The 21,534-nt window shown below is 34.7% G+C and overlaps 2 pseudogenes; both read left to right on the top strand.

Moving 5' to 3' along the window:
* The first annotated feature begins 76 nt into the window (after nucleotides 1–76).
* Nucleotides 77–845, top strand: LOC136034222 (cytochrome c oxidase subunit 3-like; annotated as a pseudogene).
* A 7,088-nt stretch (nucleotides 846–7,933) lies between these two features.
* On the top strand, nucleotides 7,934–8,563 carry LOC136033531 (cytochrome c oxidase subunit 1-like; annotated as a pseudogene).
* Nucleotides 8,564–21,534: the final 12,971 nt, after the last annotated feature.

Genomic DNA, 21,534 nt, shown 5'->3' with positions numbered 1-21,534 from the left:
TGATACTAGAATTATCTGTGGCTATTATTCAATCTTATGTTTTAATGACTTTAATAACTCTCTACGCAAGAGAATAATGAATCAATAAAATCACCCCTATCAATTAGTTAACATTAGACCTTGACCCCTGGCTACAGGTATAGGAACTTTGGCAATAGCTTCGGGACTTGTAAAATTTTTTCATTCTTTTGATAGAATGCTCTTCTTTACAGGGTTGTTTACAATCATATTTGTCTCGTATCAATGGTGGCAAGATGTCTCACGAAATGTTATTTTTCAAGGAATGCATTCAACAAAGGTTGGATTTGGATTATGATGAGGAATAATTTTGTTTATTATTTGTGAGATTTTCTTTTTTGTCTCTTTCTTTTGGGCATTTTTTCCCAGAAGTCTATCGCAAAATATTGAAGTTGGGCCTTGTGACCCCAAATCGGAGTAGAAAGATTTAATCCGTTCCAAGTACCGCTACTGAATACAAGTATCCTTCTGGCTTCAGGGGTTACAGTAACTTGAGCCCACCATGCCTTGATAGAAAACAATTTTGATCAGTGTTTATAGGGGCTCCTGATTACTGTGTAGTTGGGAGTATACTTCTTGTTTCTCCAAGGATTGGAATATATAGAGGCCTCTTTCACTATTGCAGATGGAATCTATGGATCTATATTCTTTTTACCGACAGGTTTTCATGGTTTATATGTGCTTATTGGCACTATTTTTCTCATAATTAGCATAAGCACGCTAAATGCTACTTCTCCCCCCAACATAATTTCGGTTTTGAGGCTGCAGCTTGATACAGACACTTTGTTGTCTTTGTATGGTTGTTTCTTCATCTTTCTATTTACTGATGAGGAGAATAAAATCTTTTTAGTATAAATATTATACTTGGCTTCCAATCGAAGGATCCTGTTAGGTAAAGATAATTATTTTATTTTGATTAAGAATTTTTATACTTGTTTCTATTATGCTGACCCTTGGGGTGTTTATTAATAAAAAATGTCTCTAGATCGTGAGAAAAGTTCCCCATTTGAATGTGGATTTGATCCTTAAATTCCTCTCGAGCCCCCTTTTCTATTCGGTTTTTTGTTATTACTCTAATTTTTCTTATTTTTGATGTATAAATTACCCTTTTTCCTACCTATAGTATTTTTGAATATATCCTACCCAAGAACCTACATGGTTATCTTCTTTTCTTTTATCCTTGTTGCAGGAGTATTTATGAGCGAAAAGAGGTTGCCCTCAGATGAATTAAATAATTGTAGCTTTATTGGAGGTTAGTATATTTAGGAGAATAGTTTAATCAGAATATTGAGTTTGCATCCTAAAGGAGGGTATATCCCTTCTCTCAGAGTGAAAATTGATGTTATCAAATCCAGTTTCGACCTAAACTTAGGCCTCTTGGCCCCCAATCTTTAACAGAAGCTAATTAATAGCGCTTCATTGTTAATGAAGAGGACAGGGGTAGCCCCTGTTTGGAAGCATAAAAAAGAATGGGAGCTGCTAACTCTTCAGCCGGGTAGTTAAATTCTACTCACTGCCTATTTAGTATATTTAATACAATGCATTTTCAATGCATAGATAGACAGATGTCTCCTAGCTATTTCCAGGAATAATCCGCCCCAACATCTTCAGTGTTTTGCTCCTATTAAGCTATAGAAATATATAAATAGTGTGAACAATAAAGAAGATAGAATGAGCACCTTATATGGGGAGGAAGTTAAAATCAAAATTATTGTTGAGCCCCACGAACTGTTTTGGTAGATAAGTTAAGGTCCTGCTTCCTCTACCTAGTCGCAGTCATCCTAGTAGTAGAGAAGTTCACCCATAGCTAAGGGTATGAATCTTGTCCGCCCTGTAATGGATGGTAAAAATAATATTATAATTCGATAGATTCTGAGACCTAAGCTGAGTGATTTGATAAAGTAGGGTAGGACAACCCCTATTCTGATAAGAGAAAGGAGGAGAATCTTCTCGGATGCACCTAAGATGATTCTTGCATCCCCCTGAAAGCACCAATAAAAAATGTATCCACCTATAACGGCTCCCCAGTAAAGGACAAAAAGGGGGGTTAGATAATCGCCTTAGTCGTCCTTGTACTGACAGCCTAGATTATAGTTATGGGAGCATAAGCCTATTATTGCGATTCGGGAAGAATAAGTTCCTGTTAAAAGACATGAGACTAATATAAGTTAGCTGGGAATCAATAGGCCAAGGTCCTCTGAAGATTCAATAATTAGATCTTTCGAAAAGAAACCTGATAAAAACGGGAATCCCATCAGTCTTAAGGAACAAACTGAGATGATATAGCTAGTGTAAGCTATACTAGGAAGTATTTTAGATACCCCTCCTATTCGACGTATATCTTGTACACCTAATGAGTGGATTACGACCACCGAACATATAAAAAGAATGGCTTTAAAGAGCGCATAGGCAAAGAGATGAAAGTAAGAAAATAGTATAAGCCCCAACCCTAAAGAACATATTATTACTCCTAACTGGCTCAATGTGCACAATGCAATTACTCGTTTTAAATCGTTTTATCCGAAAGTGGCCAGCCCTGAGAAAAAGGAAGCTAGAGCCCCCAGGGTAACTCTACTCTTAAAAGTGGAGAATAGAATCAAACGAATCACTTCGTTTGAAGAGTGATTCGTTCACTCTTCAAATGAAGGAGACAAACGAATCAGCAAATAGATTCCGGCAGTTATCAGTGTAGAAAAATGAACTAAGGATGTGAAGTGAGTGAAGGCTACTATGGCTCCTGGTAATCGCGCAGAAAAAGGTAACTGAGCTTTTTTTGTGAAAGAAGAGCCCCAATGGTAACAAGTAGAGAACATCCTCTCTCTTCAAATGAAGGAGATGAACGAATCAGCAAATAGATTCCGGCTGTTACCAGTGTAGAAGAATGAACTAAAGATAAGACGGGAGTAGGGGCTACTATGGCTGCTGGTAATCGCGCAGAAAATGGTAACTGGGCTCTTTTAATGAAAGAAGATAGAATAAAAAGGAGCATGACTGATAAAGAGAAATATCTTAAAAATATATAATCTCAACTCCTAGTGTAAAACATTAGCCCCAATGACCATAAAATTAATTCATCCCCCACCCGGTTTCTTAGAATGGTGAATATCCCTCTAGAAGAAGAAGTGTAATTTTCATAGAATATAATTAATGAAGAAGAGGGGATCCCTACCCCGTCTCAAACCAACATCAGTCTTAGCCCGTCTGAAGATATGATTAACAAAACCATAGATGATATGAATCTTAGTATTATGCTTATGCAGTGGTTTAGAAAAATTTCATCGCTTATATAATAAGAAGAATAAATTATAACTTGAGAAGAAATAAGAAGCACTAGAAAGATAAATGATAGTCCTAATCATTCTAAACAGACTTGATAATCCAAATGCAAGAAGGATTTTCTTAGAAGTAAATTTCATCCGATACAAACAATAAGAATAAACAACAAATAGACGTTACTCCGATAATTAATAAAATGTAACCTGATACGAAATATAGCAATACTCCTAGAGATTATTCTTATTTAGTTCCACAAACTAATATTCTTTTTAACTTATAACAGTAGACGAGGACTAAAGTTAATAGGGGGATGAAGTGGGCGCTTCCGACTAGATATTCCCTTAAACTGTATTCTAATCAACTAAAAATATATAGACTTTCCCCATGGCCGGTGCTGAAGTACTAATCAATGCAATAGCAAGATGAGAAAAAACATAAGGCTCCAGATAGGACGACCGAACCATCAAAAGCATAAATATAGAAAAAGAAAAATGGTTCTGTGGGTGAGCCTGAATCTCCAACTTCAAATACACACATAGAATAGATAGCTTAAATAAAATAATCCGAAAGAACAGATCCCGTGAGACACCATTATTAAAATTGATCTTAAATTCGTGTGGGTGCAGGATATGAGTAAACCCCAAATGACAAACGATATATGAGCTACGGAAGAGTAAGTAATTGATTACTTAACATCAGATTGCCGCAAGCAAATCAAGCAGCTGAAGATTCCGCCTACTAAACAGACCCCTATTAATAAATTATCTTTATAAATGTTTAGTCCTTGCACCAAGTAGAGGCCATAGCCTCTACATGAGCCTTGAGTAGCCAAATATGTGCAAAGTAAACTGAAAGTTTCACTAAAAATGGAAGAATGGCCAAAGAAAGATTATCTTTCCTGGAAAATTTCCCCAGAATCCCAAGAAAAAGGATGAATACAGACTTGTATGAGCAATTATGATAAAAAGAAGAGGTAAAGAGAAGAATATAGTATAAAATAAGAAATAATAGGAAGCAGGAGAACGTTCTGGCTGATAACCTCACCCGAGAATTAAGATGATTGTAGGAATTAAAGAGCACTCAAAGAAAACGTAAAATGAAATAAATGACCGAGTAGTGAAAGTGAGCCATAAAAGTACAAACAGACTTAAAAGAATAATTCTATAGCTTAATGGCCAACTTGGCTTCAAGCTAATAACTATTAAAAAAAAGATTCCTGACGTTAAAGTCAATAGGATGCTCCCCCATTCTGAGTGGAGTTCGAATATCAACTTATAAGTTAATATTAAGTATATTAGACTTGAGGTAAGGAACCACTTATTCATTTAAAAATTGTACTTGATCCGTTCCTGATGGACGCACTAAATATACTAGTAGGCTACTGATAATCCTAAAGCTCCTTCACAAACTTTAATTCTGAGGAAGATGATTGCAACTGTAATTCTTCACAAACTGTAATTCTGAGGAAGATGAATGCATTGATTATTCTTAGGTAATTTGAATATATTAATAATCCGAACAGTAAAAGGAATTCTAATCTCAGCAGAGTTACAGGTGCTTGCTTCTTGAAAAGAAGATTAATAACCCTAAGAAGAGAGCTAAATAAATTACTTGAATAGACTGAGTAATTAAAAAATAATGTAGGTCTTGTAAACTAAATTTAAAGAAGTGTCTCGTTCTTCAAAAGAGTTATTAACATCTTTAACTTCCAAAGTTAATAATTTTATTAATCTACCTTTTTAAATGCTACGATCTATTGTCGTTATTTCTATACTTATGCTCCTAATAAATCATCCTCTTGCTTTTACGCTCTTGTTATTCATCCAAACTCTATTAATTTGTATTCTGCTTAAAAATATTTCCTTGTGAATTTTCTTAATTCTTTTTTTGATCTTTTTGGGTGGAATTCTGGTAATATTTATTTATGTATCTTCGCTTAGAGCTAACGAGAACTTTGCTATTGAAATTAACTTCATTCATATGAGTTCTTCCTACAATTATCTTCTCTTTCTTGGTTTTGATTATAATAATATATTTATAAGCTCTTCTTCGGGGAATCTCTATCCTGCTGATATCATGGTCATTAATTTTAAAGTTACTAGACCTACTCTATTAGCCAATTCATTTGTAGTAGTGTACTTATTTTTGGCCTTCGTTCTAGCTATTGACTTTTTAAACAGCAATAAGAAGCCCCTACGGTCGATGGTTTAATGCCCCCGTGATTTAAAAAAATAAAATGTTATCTTTATGCAAGACCCAGCCTGCCCTCAAGATTATTAATTCTGCCTTAGTAGACCTGCCTGTCCCTGCTAACATTTCCATTTGATGGAACTTTGGCTCCCTCCTAGGTCTATGCCTGATTAGAAGTTATTTGTTTAATCCCCTGAACGACGGTATATAATCTGTTTCACAAGAACGGGTTGATTGTCTCGTGGATTGTCTTTTACGGGGCAGGTTCCTCTAAGTTTAGAAACCACCAAATTCTTACCTTGGGAGTTGGGAGATAATAAAAGTGTGTTGAATGTGCGTTATTTATATCATTTATATAATATTAAATTTCCTTCTAACCCTCCTAAGAGGGTTTCTTGAATAGCCTAGAGATATTGATTTCTATTTATCCTGGAAGATTTGGTGTTCCAGGATGAATAAAATCATTGTCTCATTTAATACAACCCTCTTAGGAGGGTTTGAAATTTAATAGAGTTATAAACTTATTTGTAGTATTTTTGTCCTAACCCTTAGTGTTAGGACAAGGAAAAAATACTACGGATAAGTTTATATCTTATTATATGTAGTTATAATAAAAGATTATTTTTTTTATTTAACATCATGATAATGACCTTCTGTATAGGGAAATTTTTTTCAAATCTTAAATTCAAAAACCCCTAAAATCACAAAAAAAACGGCTTAAAAGTCACGTTTAGGGTATTTTGTAACACTCTTTTACACAATAAAGCACCAGTTCTTGATATTACCTCAAAAAATGGCCACTTTGGGGTACTGCCTTTGATTCTGTAAAAGGTTAGGTTCAGCTGCCCTCAATTTTCCCCCAAAAATTATGAAATTAAGGATTTTGTTCCGTTTGGTCGGGGGGAGGAGGGTAATTTGACCGTCTTAATCACTTGCGACAACCGTAATCTCTATTAGTTGGAGAAGAAATCGAAGACTTGATGTATGCTAAGTATTGTTTACTATTGGAATAGAATGTGGTTGTTTTATTGATGTTGGCCTATGATAAGAAATACCTCCCTTGTAATGCCTCATTCTAAAGCATAGCCACTGGGAAGCATAGTCTCTCTAGTGTAGGTGTTAAAGAGTAAGTTAAGATAAGCTACTGGGCTCTTACCCCAATGATAGAGCAATCTCTCTTTAAATGATTAAGTGGTCATGCGTATTTTTTCTTATGTTCTTATACTATCCTCCCACTCCTGGTTATGTCTGTGACTTAGAATAGAAATAAATTTATTAAGCATTATCCCCATTTTGATTGAAGAGAGAAGGGAAAATAGATTAAAGTATTTCTTAATTCAGTCAGTAGCCTCAGTCATCTTTTTAGCGAGCATTTTGAATCAATCATTTGCATTCTTTATCCCTTTTGCCCTACTAATTAAGATTGGCACAGCCTCGTTTTACCTATGACTAGTAAGTATTTCTGAGTCTATGCCATGAAAAGTTTTATCTCTTTTAATCACTTTTCAGAAAATTGGACCTCTTCTCCGACTAGTTATAATGTAAATTACAAATTCTTTTTTTATCCTTGTTAGAGCATTGATTGGTGGATTGGGGGGAATTAACCAATCCAACCTTCGGCTGGTTATGACGTTTCCCTCTGTTGGAAATTTATCCTAATTAATAGTTAATATAAGTAGATTTTTCTTGATATTAATTTATTATATCACTTATCTAGCTATCCTATATTTTGTAGTAATTTTACTACAACAAAAGGGGAAATGCTCCCTCACCCAGATAAATAATAATGCCAGATTGATGTGTAAGGCTTCGACTTCATTTAGTCTCCTCTCTTTAGCCGGACTACCCCCCTTTTTGGGATTTCTTATTAAATGAATATCTCTAGAAATAAATGTTTCTCCCCCCCCCCTTTTCTTGTACTAGCCCTTGTCATATCCTCTTGTCTCTCAGTCTATTTTTATTTTAAGATTACTGTGATCTCTCTTTTATTCCCTTCAGAGGTAAAGTCTAAGTAAATAGAGATCCTGGGCATTTTATCAAAAGGGCTCAATATTTTTCTTCCCCTGTTATTTTTGTAAAGCTTTAAGTTAATTAAACTACTAGCCTTCAAAGCTGGAAATAAGAGATTCTTAAGCTCTATTAATTTCTACTTAAAATAGATGGGGGTATTATCTACATAATTACAGTATCAAAGCAATCCTTTTTATCAGGCACCCCATCTGTTTATTATATATGAAATGTAAATTTCTCTTTAAGAATCAAAATATTACGTGCACAAAACACTTATATACAAAATTACTTCCTGCCTGAAAAGTGATATAACTGATTAAGGCCGGGTTAGACACAACTCAAGATTTGCAATCTTATATTTTTTTTAAACTACTGAGCCACAAATTAACCATAGTAAAGGGAATAATCCTTAACTAAATTTACAATTTAGCACCTATTGTTGGCCACTTTCTGTATGCAACGTTGATTTTATTCTACAAATCAAAAAGATATTGGAACTTTGTTCTTTATTTATTGGGCTTCAGCAGGTATAGTTGGGACTTCTTTAAGAATGCTTTTCCGAGCAGAATTGAGCCAGCCAGGCTCTCTGATTGGTTACGAACAATTATATAATGTCATTGTGACAGTTCATGCATTTATCATGATTTTTTTCATGGATATACCAATCTTGATTGGAGGATTTGGTAACTGACTAGTACCCATTATACTAGGTGCTACGGATATAGCCTTCCCCCGACTAAATCACTTAAGATTTTGAATACATCTTCCATCCCTAACTCTTCTCTTGGCCAGAAATATAGTGGAAAGAGGTGCAGGAACTGGATGGACAGTATATCCTCCACTCTCACCGGCTATTCCTCATGCCGGACCTTCTGTAGACTTATATTTTTTTTCACTTCATTTAGCTGGGGTTTCTTCCCTTTTATTGGCTGTGAATTTTATTACTACTTTTATTAATATACGACCTCAATCAATATCTATTGATCGTATACCTCTTTTCGTTCGGGCAGTGGGAATGACGGTCGTTGTTCTTTTCTTATCACTTCCAGTCCTAGGGTGTTTCCAGTAAAACAAATATGTTATCAGTTAAAATTAACATAATCCTCAGTTAAATTCGACATGTCCGCCGTTAATTCAACATGTCCCCAATTGAATGCAACATATCCAAAGTTAAATTCATCATCTCCTCAGTTAAATTTAATATGTCTCCAGCAAAAATCAACGTGTCTATGTCCCTAGTAAAATTGATTATTTCCCCAGTTAAATTCAACATGTCCCCAGTAATTTACTTGTCCCCACTAAAATTCAACATGACCTCAGTTAAATTCAACATGTCCGAAGTGAAATGCGACATATCCCCAGTTAAATTCAACATGTCCCTAGTTAAATCCAACATGTCCTCAGTTCAATGCAACTTGTCCGCAGTTAAATCCAACATATCTCCAGTTAAATTCAACATGTAAAAATAGAATAAAAATAGTGTAGACAGACAAACATTGTGTCCAACCATATCAAAGGTCTTTTAAAAGTCAAAAAATAGACCCAAAACACACAAGCCCTTTTCCAGATTAGCACCTTCAAACTCTGTTGCATCAGAAAGTACATTCAAGGTAAAGAATGAGGGACACTGATGGTTAGTCATGAGAAAATTTCCAGCAATCGGCAGAACTGCTGGATTTCCAGAAAGAAAATTTCCAGCAGAATTTCCAAATAAACAGAACTTAGAAAGCTATATATTTTGAGTAGTCCTGTGGTGGCGCAGTGGATTTGACCTTAGCTTGGTAATACGGGACCCATAGATCGAATCACGCTGCAGGAATGCACTGCAGGGCCGACGCAGGGATTTTAGTAGTCAAAAAGCGTCGTTAATTCTTAAATAATAATAATAATAATAATAATAATAATAATAATAATATATATTTTGAGTGTTTTTCTCTGCTTTAGGTTTAACATATATATATATATATATATATATATATATATATATATATATATATATATATATATATATATATATATATATATATATATATATATATATATATATATATATATATATATATATATATATATATATATATATGTTTTTAACTACGTAAAACTTGCGAATATACAACATTCTTTGCTGTCCCATCGTCTGTGCATATAAATAGATTGTCAGGTTTACCGACTCTTGAACATGCAACGCATAATGGTCCATGGGAAAACAATCCGTATTCAGATCTATACCTCATGATTCTATTGATTGCCCTTGAGCTTTGTTGATGGTGATTGCTAATCGACCATTTCCTTTGTTGCCGTCGTCATTTATATATCCCCCTGTGCCCCCCGGCGTCCCCGTTGTAGTTGTGTCCCTGTGTCCGGGTCGTCATTTATATTCCCTGTGTCCCCGTCGTCATTTGTGTCCCGGTGTCCCAGTCTGTGATTTCTATTTGAGTGTCCCAGGCGTCATTTATATTCGTCAGGATATTGTAGGGCATCGTAGCATCGATGAGTTTAAGCAATTCTTGTCAACTGATTGTTTCGCCTATAAAGAATATTACCTCGAGGTAAGAACTGATCACCGACCACAACGATTGCCACTTTGTTGATAGTTGCGTATCAGGAGGCATCAATTCGATTGCTGTTTTTAAGCAGAAGCACTAAATTATTATTTTTGTGGAAAAGATGATATATATATAAATATATATATATATTTTCTTTTTAGTTTTTTTGTAGTTTTTACCTTTTTTAGTTTTTTTCTTCTTTTGTATTAATGCTAAAGCCAAGGTTCAAACCTGGAGCCTCTCGGACCTAGAACCTGAAACATAACGCTTTACCAACTCAGCTACTTCGGCGTGAATACATTCGTTTTGAGCAGCTTCCTCGGGTGTTGCCATTGTAGGTTCTTCAGCCATTTTACAATTAGAAATTTCTCTTTCAACGGTCTTCTTACAATTAAAAATTTGTCTTTGAACGATATTCTTAAATACCTGTATCCTGGTCGTCATTTATATTGCCTGTGTCCCGGTCGTCATTTGTGTCCTGGTATTCCAGTCTGTAATTTCTCCTTGAGTGTCCCGGTCGTTATTTATATTCCCTCTGTCCCGGTCGTCATTTATAATAATAATATTTATTTCTAACCCACTTACATCAAAAAGATAAATAGTGGAGTAAAAACTTGAAGAAAAACGGAAAACAAATAAAAAAAAAATGTGATACAAAAAAAAAACGAGAGTCAACAATAGACATTAATCATACAAACGGATCAGACCATGGTGAGGCGACAAACGCCGATACGCCGTTTCTGAGAGCATTTTGTGTAGATCAGTCAGCTTCTCAGTAGTGTTCGGAAGATGGAACTTTTTGATTATCTTTCGATTCCTATACCACAGAGGAAGATAGAGAAGAAATTTACAGAAACGGAAATAAGAGGATCGAATATCGCTAATATCTTTTTTCTTAAATATAGGGTAAAGCCCAGAAAGGTAAAGAACAGAATGATCGGAAAAAGTAGAATAAAGCTTACCAAGGGCAATACGATTGTATTTCCCTCGATTGGCTACAATTTTAGAGTAACCAATCTGGATTTTCACTCTAGCATCCCAGACAGCACGCTCCCGAAGAGTTTTAAGATTTTTTGTAAGTGTAATACCCAACCACCGGATCGAATCAACATGAGGGATAGAAAAATTTTGAAAAATTAGAGGCCTAGGAGAAGAGGGAACATTGAAAGAAAGATACTCACATTTATCAACATTAAGCGAAAGACCGATTTTAGTAAAAGAAGAAGAAACTTTATGAACCATCTGCGATAGACTGAGTGGATCTTCATCTAACTGCGCGGTTTTGCGTTCTTTAGCCTCAAGCCTGTTTCCTTGCTGTTCTTTTGATTCCTCGGCCCACTTTCTTTTCTGACTTTCTCTATCAGCAGCAAGTTTTTTGGCATAGACTCTTTGAGCATCTTCATCGGATTTATATATATATATATATATATATATATATATATATATATATATATATATATATATATATATATATATATATATATATATATATATGTGTGTGTGTGTGTGTGTGTTTTTAACTATGTAAAACTGGCGAATATACAACATTCTTTGCTGTCCCATCGTCTGTTCATATAAATAGATTGTCAGGTTTACCGACTCTTGAACATGCAACGCATAATGGTCCATGGGAAAACAATCCGTATTCAGATCTATACCTCATGTTTCTAATGATTGCCCTTGAGCTTTGTCGATGGTGATTGCTAATCGACAATTTCCTTTGTTGCTGTCGTCATTTATATATCCCCCTGTGCCCCCCGGCGTCCCCGTTATAGTTGTGTCCCTGTTCCGGGTCGTCATTTATATTCCCTGTGTCCCCGTCGTATTTGTGTCCCGGTGTCCCAGTCTGTGATTTCTATTTGAGTGTCCCAGGCGTCATTTATATTCGTCAGGATATTGTAGGGCATCGTAGCATCGATGAGTTTAAGCAATTCTTGTCAACTGATTGTTTCGCCTATAAAGAATATTATCTCGAGGTAAGAACTGATCACCGACCACAACGATTGCCACTTTGTTGATAGTTGCGTATCAGGAGGCATCAATTCGATTGCTGTTTTTAAGCAGAAGCACTAAATTATTATTTTTGTGGAAAAGATGATATATATAAATATATATATATATATATTTTCTTTTTAGTTTTTTTATAGTTTTTACCTTTTTTATTTTTTTTCTTCTTTTGTAATAATGCTAAAGCCAAGGTTCAAACCTGGAGCCTCTCGGACCTAGAACCTGAAACATAAGACTTTACCAACTCAGCTGCTTTGGAGTGAATACATTCGTTTTGAGCAGCTTCCTCGAGTGTTGCCATTGTTGTCCTGGTCGTCGTTTATATTGCCTGTGTCCCGGTCGTCATTTGTGTCCCGGTATCCCAGTCTGTAATTTCTCCTTGAGTGTCCCGGTCGTTATTTATATTCCCTCTGTCCCGGTCGTCATTTGTGTCCCGGTCTGTAATTTCTCTTTGAGTGTTTTTTCTTTTTAGTATTTTTCTAGTTTTTTACATTTTTTCAGTTTTCTTTTTCTTCTTTATTTTTCAGCTTCACTATGAAATACATATCACCGAACCTTTGTTTTTTTAACTAAAATCTGGTAGGCATTGATGACCTTATCAAAGTCAAGATCCCAAACCCAATCATCATCGCTATCATTTTCAGTTTTGATATGTTTTGACTCTCGCTGTCCAGGTGGATCTTCATCTAACTGCGCGGTTTTGCGTTCTTTAGCCTCAAGCCTGTTTCCTTGCTGTTCTTTTGATTCCTCGGCACGCTTTCTTTTCTGACTTTCTCTATCAGTAGCAAGTTTTTTGGCATAGACGCTTTGAGCATCTTCATCGGCTTTTGCCATTGTAAGTTCATCAGTCATTTTAAGCTTAAATATTAATAGATTTCTACGTGAACATATATCTTAAATATCTTTAATGACGTCACCGTCATAGCAAAAATGACGACAACTAACTTCATGATGCCAGTCGACACAGAAACATGACGTCACCTGATCCACAGACAGACAACTTATTTTTATATATATAGATAGATATAATTCTAAAATTGTCAGGTAATTTTCTATTTTGAAATAAAAACTAAAAATTATTGCTCAGACAACATAAATATTTTTGATATTTACATAATAGCTTTATTGCTTCTGGACTGAAAACTAAATATGCTAATCAAATTGGGAATTGCAACCTTTTAGGTTGAAAAGGCAGATCCATTGGAATCATGAGAATGCGTGGAATAAGAAAAGCCTCACCCTCAAAAGGCCCTGTCAAGATTGTTGCCTCTATTACGTTATAACAGACATAACACGTCATTTGTGTCCGGTGTCCCGGTCTGTAGTTTCGTTAGTCGACAAACATGACGTCAGACGACAAAAAACTTCATGACGACATACAGCTCAATCCTTATAATGACGTCAGTCGACAAGCATGACGTCAGTCGACACACAAACATGACGTCAGTCGACACACAAACATGACGTCAGTCGACAGACAGACAAACAACTTATTTTTATATAGATACTAGCTGTTAGGGTGGCGCTTCGCGCCACCCCAACACCTAGTTGGTGGGGGCGCTTCGCGCCCCCCCAAAGCCCCCCCGCGCGCGTAATTCGTTACGCGCCATAATAGTTACGCGCCATTGTAGTTGTGTCCCTATGTCCCACCTGTGAATATAGATAGATAGATATATATATATATATATATATATATATATATATATATATATATATATATATATATATATATATATATATATATATATGGTTTTAACTACGTAAAACTTGCGAATATACAACATTCTTTGCTGTCCCATTGTCTTTGCATATAAATAGATTGTCAGGTTTACCGACTCTTGAACATGCAACATATAATGGTCCATGGGAAAACAATCTGTATTCAGATCTATACCTCATGATTCTAATGATTGCCCTTGAGCTTTGTTGATGGTGATTGCTAATCGACCATTCCCTGTCCCGGTCGTCATTTACATCCCCCTGTTTCCCCCGGTGTCCCTGTTGTAGTTGTGTCCCTGTGTCCCGGTCGTCATTTATATTCCCTGTGTCCCGGTCGTCATTTGTATCCCGGTGTCCCGGTCTGTATATACATTCGTTTTTTGTTTTGTTTTTCTCCTTTATTTTTTTCCCTTTTTTTTCTTTTTTAGCTTATTTAGATTTTTAGATTTTTTAGTTTTTTTTATTAGTTTTTAGTTTTTTTTTCTTTTTAGTTTTTTTGTCCCGGTCGTCATTTATATCCCCCTGTTTCCCCCGGTGTCCCCGTTGTAGTTGTGTCCCTGTGTCCCGGTTGTCATTTATATTCCCTGTGTCCCGGTCGTCATTTGTATCCCGGTGTACCGGTCTGTATATACATTCGTTTTTTAGTTTTGTTTTTCTCCTTTATTTTTTTCCTTTTTTTTTCTTTTTTAGTTTATTTAGATTTTTAGATTTTTTAGTTTTTTTATTAGTTTTTAGTTTTTTTTTTCTTTTTAGTTTTTTTGTAGTTTTTACCTTCTTTTTAGTTTTGTTAATTTTTTTTTTTACTTATGTCCTGGTCGTCATTTATACTCCCTGTGTCCCGGTGCTTTGTTGATTGCTAATCGAACATTCCTTTTGTCCTGGTCGCTTTCTCTTTGAGTGTCGTCATTTATTTTTTTCTTTTTTAGTTCTTTTAGTTTTTACCTTTTTTAGTTTTTTTTAGTTTTTTAGATGAAAATTTTTTTTAGTTTTTTCCTTTTTTTCTTTTTAGTTTTTTATTGGTTTTTACCTTTATGTTAGCTTATTTTTCAGTTTTTTCCTTTTTTTTTAGTTTTTTTTTTTTTTTTTTTTTTTTAGTTTTTTACCTTTTTTTAGCTTTTTTACTTTTTTTATTAGTTTTTAGTTTTTTTGTAGTTTTTGCCTTTTTTTAGTTTTTTCAGTTTTTTTTTAGTTTTTTATTGGTTTTTACCTTTATTTTAGCTTATTTTTCAGTTTTTTCCTTTTTTTTAGTTTTTTTTTGTTTTTAGTTTTTTTAGTTTTTTACCTTTTTTTAGTTTTTTTAGTTTTTTTAGTTTTTTAGCTTTTTTATTTTTTTTTATTAGTTTTTAGTTTTTTTTGTAGTTTTTGCCTTTTTTTTAGTTTTTTTAGTTTTTTAGCTTTTTTATTAGTTTTTAGTTTTTTTTGTAGTTTTTGCCTTTTTTTAGTTTTTTTAGTTTTTTAGCTTTTTTATTTTTTTTATTAGTTTTTAGTTTTTTTTGTAGTTTTTGCCTTTTTTTAGTTTTTTCAGTTTTGACGTCACCTGATCCAGTTTTTTCAGGTGACGTCACCTGATGCACGATCCACAGATCCACAGACAACTTATTTTTATATATATAGATATTTTTTTTTTTTTACTTATGTCCTGGTCGTCATTTATACTCCCTGTGTCCCGGTGCTTTGTTGATTGCTAATCGAACATTCCTTTTGTCCTGGTCGCTTTCTCTTTGAGTGTCGTCATTTATTTTTTTCTTTTTTAGTTCTTTTAGTTTTTACCTTTTTTAGTTTTTTTTAGTTTTTTAGATGAAAATTTTTTTTAGTTTTTTCCTTTTTTTCTTTTTAGTTTTTTATTGGTTTTTATCTTTATTTTAGCTTATTTTTCAGTTTTTTCCTTTTTTTTAGTTTTTTTTTATTTTTTATTTTTTTTAGTTTTTTACCTTTTTTTAGTTTTTTTAGTTTTTTTAGTTTTTTAGCTTTTTTACTTTTTTTATTAGTTTTTATTTTTTTTTTGTAGTTTTTGCCTTTTTTTAGTTTTTTCAGTTTTTTTTTAGTTTTTTATTGGTTTTTACCTTTATTTTAGCTTATTTTTCAGTTTTTTCCTTTTTTTTAGTTTTTTTTAGTTTTTAGTTTTTTTAGTTTTTTACCTTTTTTTAGTTTTTTTAGTTTTTTTAGTTTTTTAGCTTTTTTATTTTTTTTATTAGTTTTTAGTTTTTTTTGTAGTTTTTGCCTTTTTTTAGTTTTTTTAGTTTTTTAGCTTTTTTATTAGTTTTTAGTTTTTTTTGTAGTTTTTGCCTTTTTTTAGTTTTTTTAGTTTTTTAGCTTTTTTATTTTTTTTATTAGTTTTTAGTTTTTTTTTGTAGTTTTTGCCTTTTTTTTTGTTTTTTCAGTTTTGACGTCACCTGATCCAGTTTTTTCAGGTGACGTCACCTGATCCATCCACAGACAGACAGACAACTTATTTTTATATATATAGAAGATATATATATATATATATATATATATATATATATATATATATATATATATATATATATATATATATATATATATATATATATATATATATATATATATATATATATATATATATATATATATATATATATATATATATATATATACATATATATATATATATATATATATATATATATATTGTTTATTGTTTTTACGCTTTGAGATCAATATGTTGTTTTCGCTTTGAGATCACCTACGACACATATGATATCGTGTTTAAGAATTTCTGCAACAACACTTTGTAGTGTTTCATAAAAGTTGTCTTTCTCTATTTCATCCGCATCGTTAGTTGCTGCATAGCAGGCAACGATTGAGAGTTTTCCATGAGCTGACCAAAATCGTGTGTAAATAATTCTTTCGTTTACAGGTGTCCACTTTAGCATCGCTCGCCTAGCTGCGGGTGATATCAGTACACCCACACCTGCTTGGCGTCTGTTTTCATGTCTGCTGTATGAAAGCACGTGGCCATCTTGTAGGGGCTCCATCCCGCTACCAAGCTATCTAGTTTCACTAATGGCTGTTATGTCTATATTGTACCGTATCAGTTCTTTCATTAACTGTTCAGTTTTTGAGATCTGGCTCATTGTTCTCATAATCCAAAATCCGAGCTTCAGTTGTTGCTTTGTAGTCAAAAATCGGGTCCCGGGGCATGCTGACGTTGTTAGGGAAGTAGTAGTCATATCAGAGGCTAAAGTCGACGATTCAGTTGCTGGTTTCTTTTTTTAAAGGGACAGGTAGCAAGCCTATCGCCCGACCCTCTTCCTTTTGCAACCGGACTTGGGACCGGCTATGGTGGAACTAAATATATATATATATATATATATATATATATATATATATATATATATATATATATATATATATATATATATATATATATATATATATATATATATATATATATATATATATATATATATATATATATATATATATATATATATATATATATATATATATATATATATATATATATATATATATATATATATATATATATATATATATATATATATATATATATATATATATATATATATATATATATACTAGCTGTTGGGGAGGCATTTCGCCCCCCCAAGCCCCCCCCACCCCGCGCGCGTAAGTCGTTACGCGCCATATTAGTTACGTGCCATTGTAAAAATGTCCCTGTGTCCCACCTGTGAATATAGATATATATATATATATATATATATATATTTAACTACGTAAAACTTGCGAATATACAGCATTCTTAGCTGTCCCATTGTCTTTGCATTTAAATAGATTGTCAGGCTTACCGACTCTTGAATATGCAACATATAATTGTCCATGGGAAAAACAATCTGTATTCAGATCTATACCTCATTATTCTAATGATTGCCCTTGAGCTTTGTTGATTGTGATTGCTAATAGAACATTCCCTGTGTCCCCGTCGTCATTTATATATCCCCCTGTGCCCCTCTGCGTCCCCGTTGCTGTTTTTTCCCTGTGTCCCGGTCGTTATTTGTGTCCCGGTGTCCCAATCTGTAATTTCTCTTTGAGTGTCGCGGTCGTCATTTATATTCCCTGTTTCCCGGTCGTCATTTTTTTCCTGGTCGTCATTTGTGTTCTGGTGTCCCGGTCTGTAATTTGTCTTTGAGTGTCCCGGTCGTCATTTGTATCCCGGTGCTTTGTTGATGGTGATTGCTAATCGAACATTCCTTGTGTCCCGGTCGCTTTCTTTTTGAGTGTCCCGGTCGCCATTTATATTCCCTATGTCTCGGTGTCCCGGTCGTCATTTGTGTCCCGATGTCCCGGTCTGTAATTTCGTCAGTCGACAAACATGACGTCAGTCGACACACAAACATGACGTCACTCGACACACACACACAGACAACTTATTTTTATATATATACTAGCTGTTGGGGTGGCACTTCGCGCCACCCCAACACCTAGTTGGTGGTGTGCTTCGCGCCCCCCAAGCCCCCCCGCGCGCGTCAGTCGTTACGCGCCACATTAGTTACGTGCCATTGTAGTTGTGTCCCTGTGTCCCACCTGTGAATATAGATAGATTTATATATGTGTTTCAAACTACGTAAAAATTGCGAATATACGACATTCTTGGTTTTCCCATTGTCTGTGCATATACAAAGCCGTATGTACTAATAATGACGTCATATGCAAACGCTCTTTTTACAAACAAACAAACATGCATACACACAACTCGTTTTTATATAGATAGATAGATAGATAGATACAATACAAATTAACTGCGTAAAACTTGCGAATATACAACATTCTTCGCTGTCCAATTGTCGCTGCATATAAATAGATTGTCAGGTTTACCGACCCTCGAACATGCAACGTACAATTGTCCATGGGAAAAACAATCACTATTAAGATCTATACCACATTTTTCTAATGATTGACCTTGAGCTTTGTTAATGGTGATTGCAAATGCTAATCGAATTGGGAATTGCAATCTTTTAAATTGAAAAGGCAGATCTGTTGGAATCATGGGAATGCGAGGACTAAGAACAGCCTCACCCTCAAAAGGCCTTGTCAAGATTGTGGCCTCTATTAGGTTTTCCATTGTTTTTTTTACGGCAAGTCGCGTGCCATTGCAAAGCTTTGGTAGATTGATATTTCTTAAAAGTATTATTGGTACGCCTATTTTTAGTTGTAGCACGTGTGGTGGAAACCCTGAAAGATCTATGGAATTTAAAAATTCAGATGGATATTAACCGCTTCATTTGGTTCCAAAACTGTGTTGACTGACTTGTAAAGGACTGCCTGGTCTCGAATCTTGGTCAAAACAATATTGTTGATTTCGTGGACGTCTATATTTTTGGGTGCGAGAATCACTCTTTCACTAAGCTATTTATTATTTTTATAATTTTTTAGAATATTCGGAAATACTTTTTCAATCAATTCATTTTTGGACGTCACTAAATTACAGAAATCAGCAGGTAGTTGTATACGTCCTGAAATTGAGTCTACTGGGAGCTTTCTGTTTCCAATTGCCAGCAATTGATCTGAAAATTTTTGACCAGAGTCATCGTTTTGCAATCGGACACGCATATTTGTAGTTAATTTTAATATTTTTACGTGTGCCCATAAATTAGAATTTTTCAGGCAAGCATTCATTTCGTCTGCAGGAGTTGATCTAGGTATTATAGGTAATATTTGCCTGAAATCTCCCGCGAGCAATATTAATGTGCTGCCAAAGGGTTTTGACTTCCCTCTCAAATCTTTCAAGCATTGATCCAGAGCCTCGAGCAATTTTTTGTGTGCCATTGTTCACTCATCCCAAATAATAAGTTTGCATTGCTGCAATACTTTACCCATCCCAGATGATTTGGAAATATTGCACGTGGGAGTTTCTGTAGAATGCAGATTCAGAGGCAATTTCAAAGCGGAATGAGCATTTCTTCCACCAGGCAGCAATGTTGCAGCTATTCTGGACGACGCAATTGCCAACGCTATATCATTTTTTGATCGAATTGATGCCATAATCAGTTTTATCACAAACGTTTTACCAGTACCTCCTGGCGCATCCAAAAAGAAAATTTCTCCAACGTTGTTATCGACACAATGCATTATCGTATCATAAATGTCTTTTTGTTCCAACGTTAACTTGGAAATGTTATTTTGTACATACGACAATAGATCACTTGCACTGTAACTTTGTTCACGATCCAATTCTACACATGTCGAAACAGCAGCGATACGGTTAGGTGAAGGCATTCCCAAATCCTGAAGAGGTTTGTTTGCCATACGTACGCACAATGTTGGCTAGGAGGCGTTTTGACAGCGGAAATAACAATTTTATGCGTATCAGTAGGCATCAAATCGATGGCTGTTTTGAACAGACGCACTAAATTATTATTTTCGTGGAAAAGATGTTGCAATTGGGAAACGATTGTCCTTTCAACGTTGGGAGAAATTTCGCAACGTGCATTCAGAATTTCTATCACTGATGAAGTATAATTGTAAAAATTTATGATTCTCGCCTGAGAATGGTAGAAGGGACCCTGCTCTAAGATAAATTTGCCCTTTTACTTTGAAAGTAGACATAAATTGATCTGGATTTTCGATTTGGGCTCCAAACGACGTCATTTGGAAACATGAGTTGTATTTTCTGATTTCTGACAAAAAACGCTTAGATTCTGACGTAGTTCCAGTAAGGAAAGTCTTCAATGGCTCTGGTGGTGCAGCCAATAGAGGAAGTTTAACTTTTCCTGAGGCGCAACACATTCCCATTGTTTCACCATTGAATTTCAAGGCCTTGCAATAGGGACAAATTTTAGACATTGTCCCGATTTGAACACATCTACTCAAGCTATAATCATCGACTGGGCTGTATCTGAATGCCAGGCGATAACTTTCAGGTTGTTCTAATTCCTCGGCACGATTTCTTTTCTTACTTTCTCTATCAGCAGCAAGCCTGATTTCTTGCTGTTCTTGTGATTCCTCGGCACGCTTTCTTTTCTTACTTTCTCTATCAGCAGCAAGCCTGATTTCTTGCTGTTCTTGTGATTCCTCGGCACGCCTTCTTTTTTCACTTTCTCTTTTAGCAGCAAGTCTGCTTTCGCGTTGCTCTGGTAGTTCCTCGGCACGCTTTCTGTTCTTTCTTTCTCTATCAGCCTCAAGCCTGTTTCCTTGCTGTTCTTTTGATTCCTCGGCACGCTTTCTGTTCTTTCTTTCTCTATCAGCCTCAAGCCTGTTTCCTTGCTGTTCTTTTGATTCCTCGGCACGCTTTCTTTTCTGACTTTCTCTATCAGCAGCAAGTTTTTTGGCATAGACTCTTTGAGCATCTTCATCGGCTTTTGCCATTGTAATTTCATCAGTCATTTTAAACTTAAACATTAATAGATTTCTACGTGAACATATATGTCTTAAATATCTTTAATGACGTCACCGTCATAGCGAAAATGACGACAACTAACTTCATGATTAAATATATTTAATGACGTCACCGTCATAGCAAAAATGACGACAACTAACTTCATGACGTCCGTCGACACAGAAACATGACGTCACCTGACAGACAGACAACTTATTTATGTATCTTTTATATATATATATATATATATATATATATATATATATATATATATATATACTAGCTGTTGGGGTGGCGCTTCGCGCCACCCCAACACCTAGTTGGTGGGGGCGCTTCGCGCCCCCCCCAAGCCCCCCCGCGCGCGTAAGTCGTTACGCGCCATAATAGTTACGCGCCATTGTAGTTGTGTCCCTATGTCCCACCTGTGAATATAGATAGATATATATATAT

This window comes from Artemia franciscana, chromosome 12, assembly GCF_032884065.1.
Source record: "Artemia franciscana chromosome 12, ASM3288406v1, whole genome shotgun sequence".
In the NCBI taxonomy this organism is placed as follows: domain Eukaryota; kingdom Metazoa; phylum Arthropoda; class Branchiopoda; order Anostraca; family Artemiidae; genus Artemia; species Artemia franciscana.
This window is presented reverse-complemented; position numbering and strand designations above follow the sequence as displayed.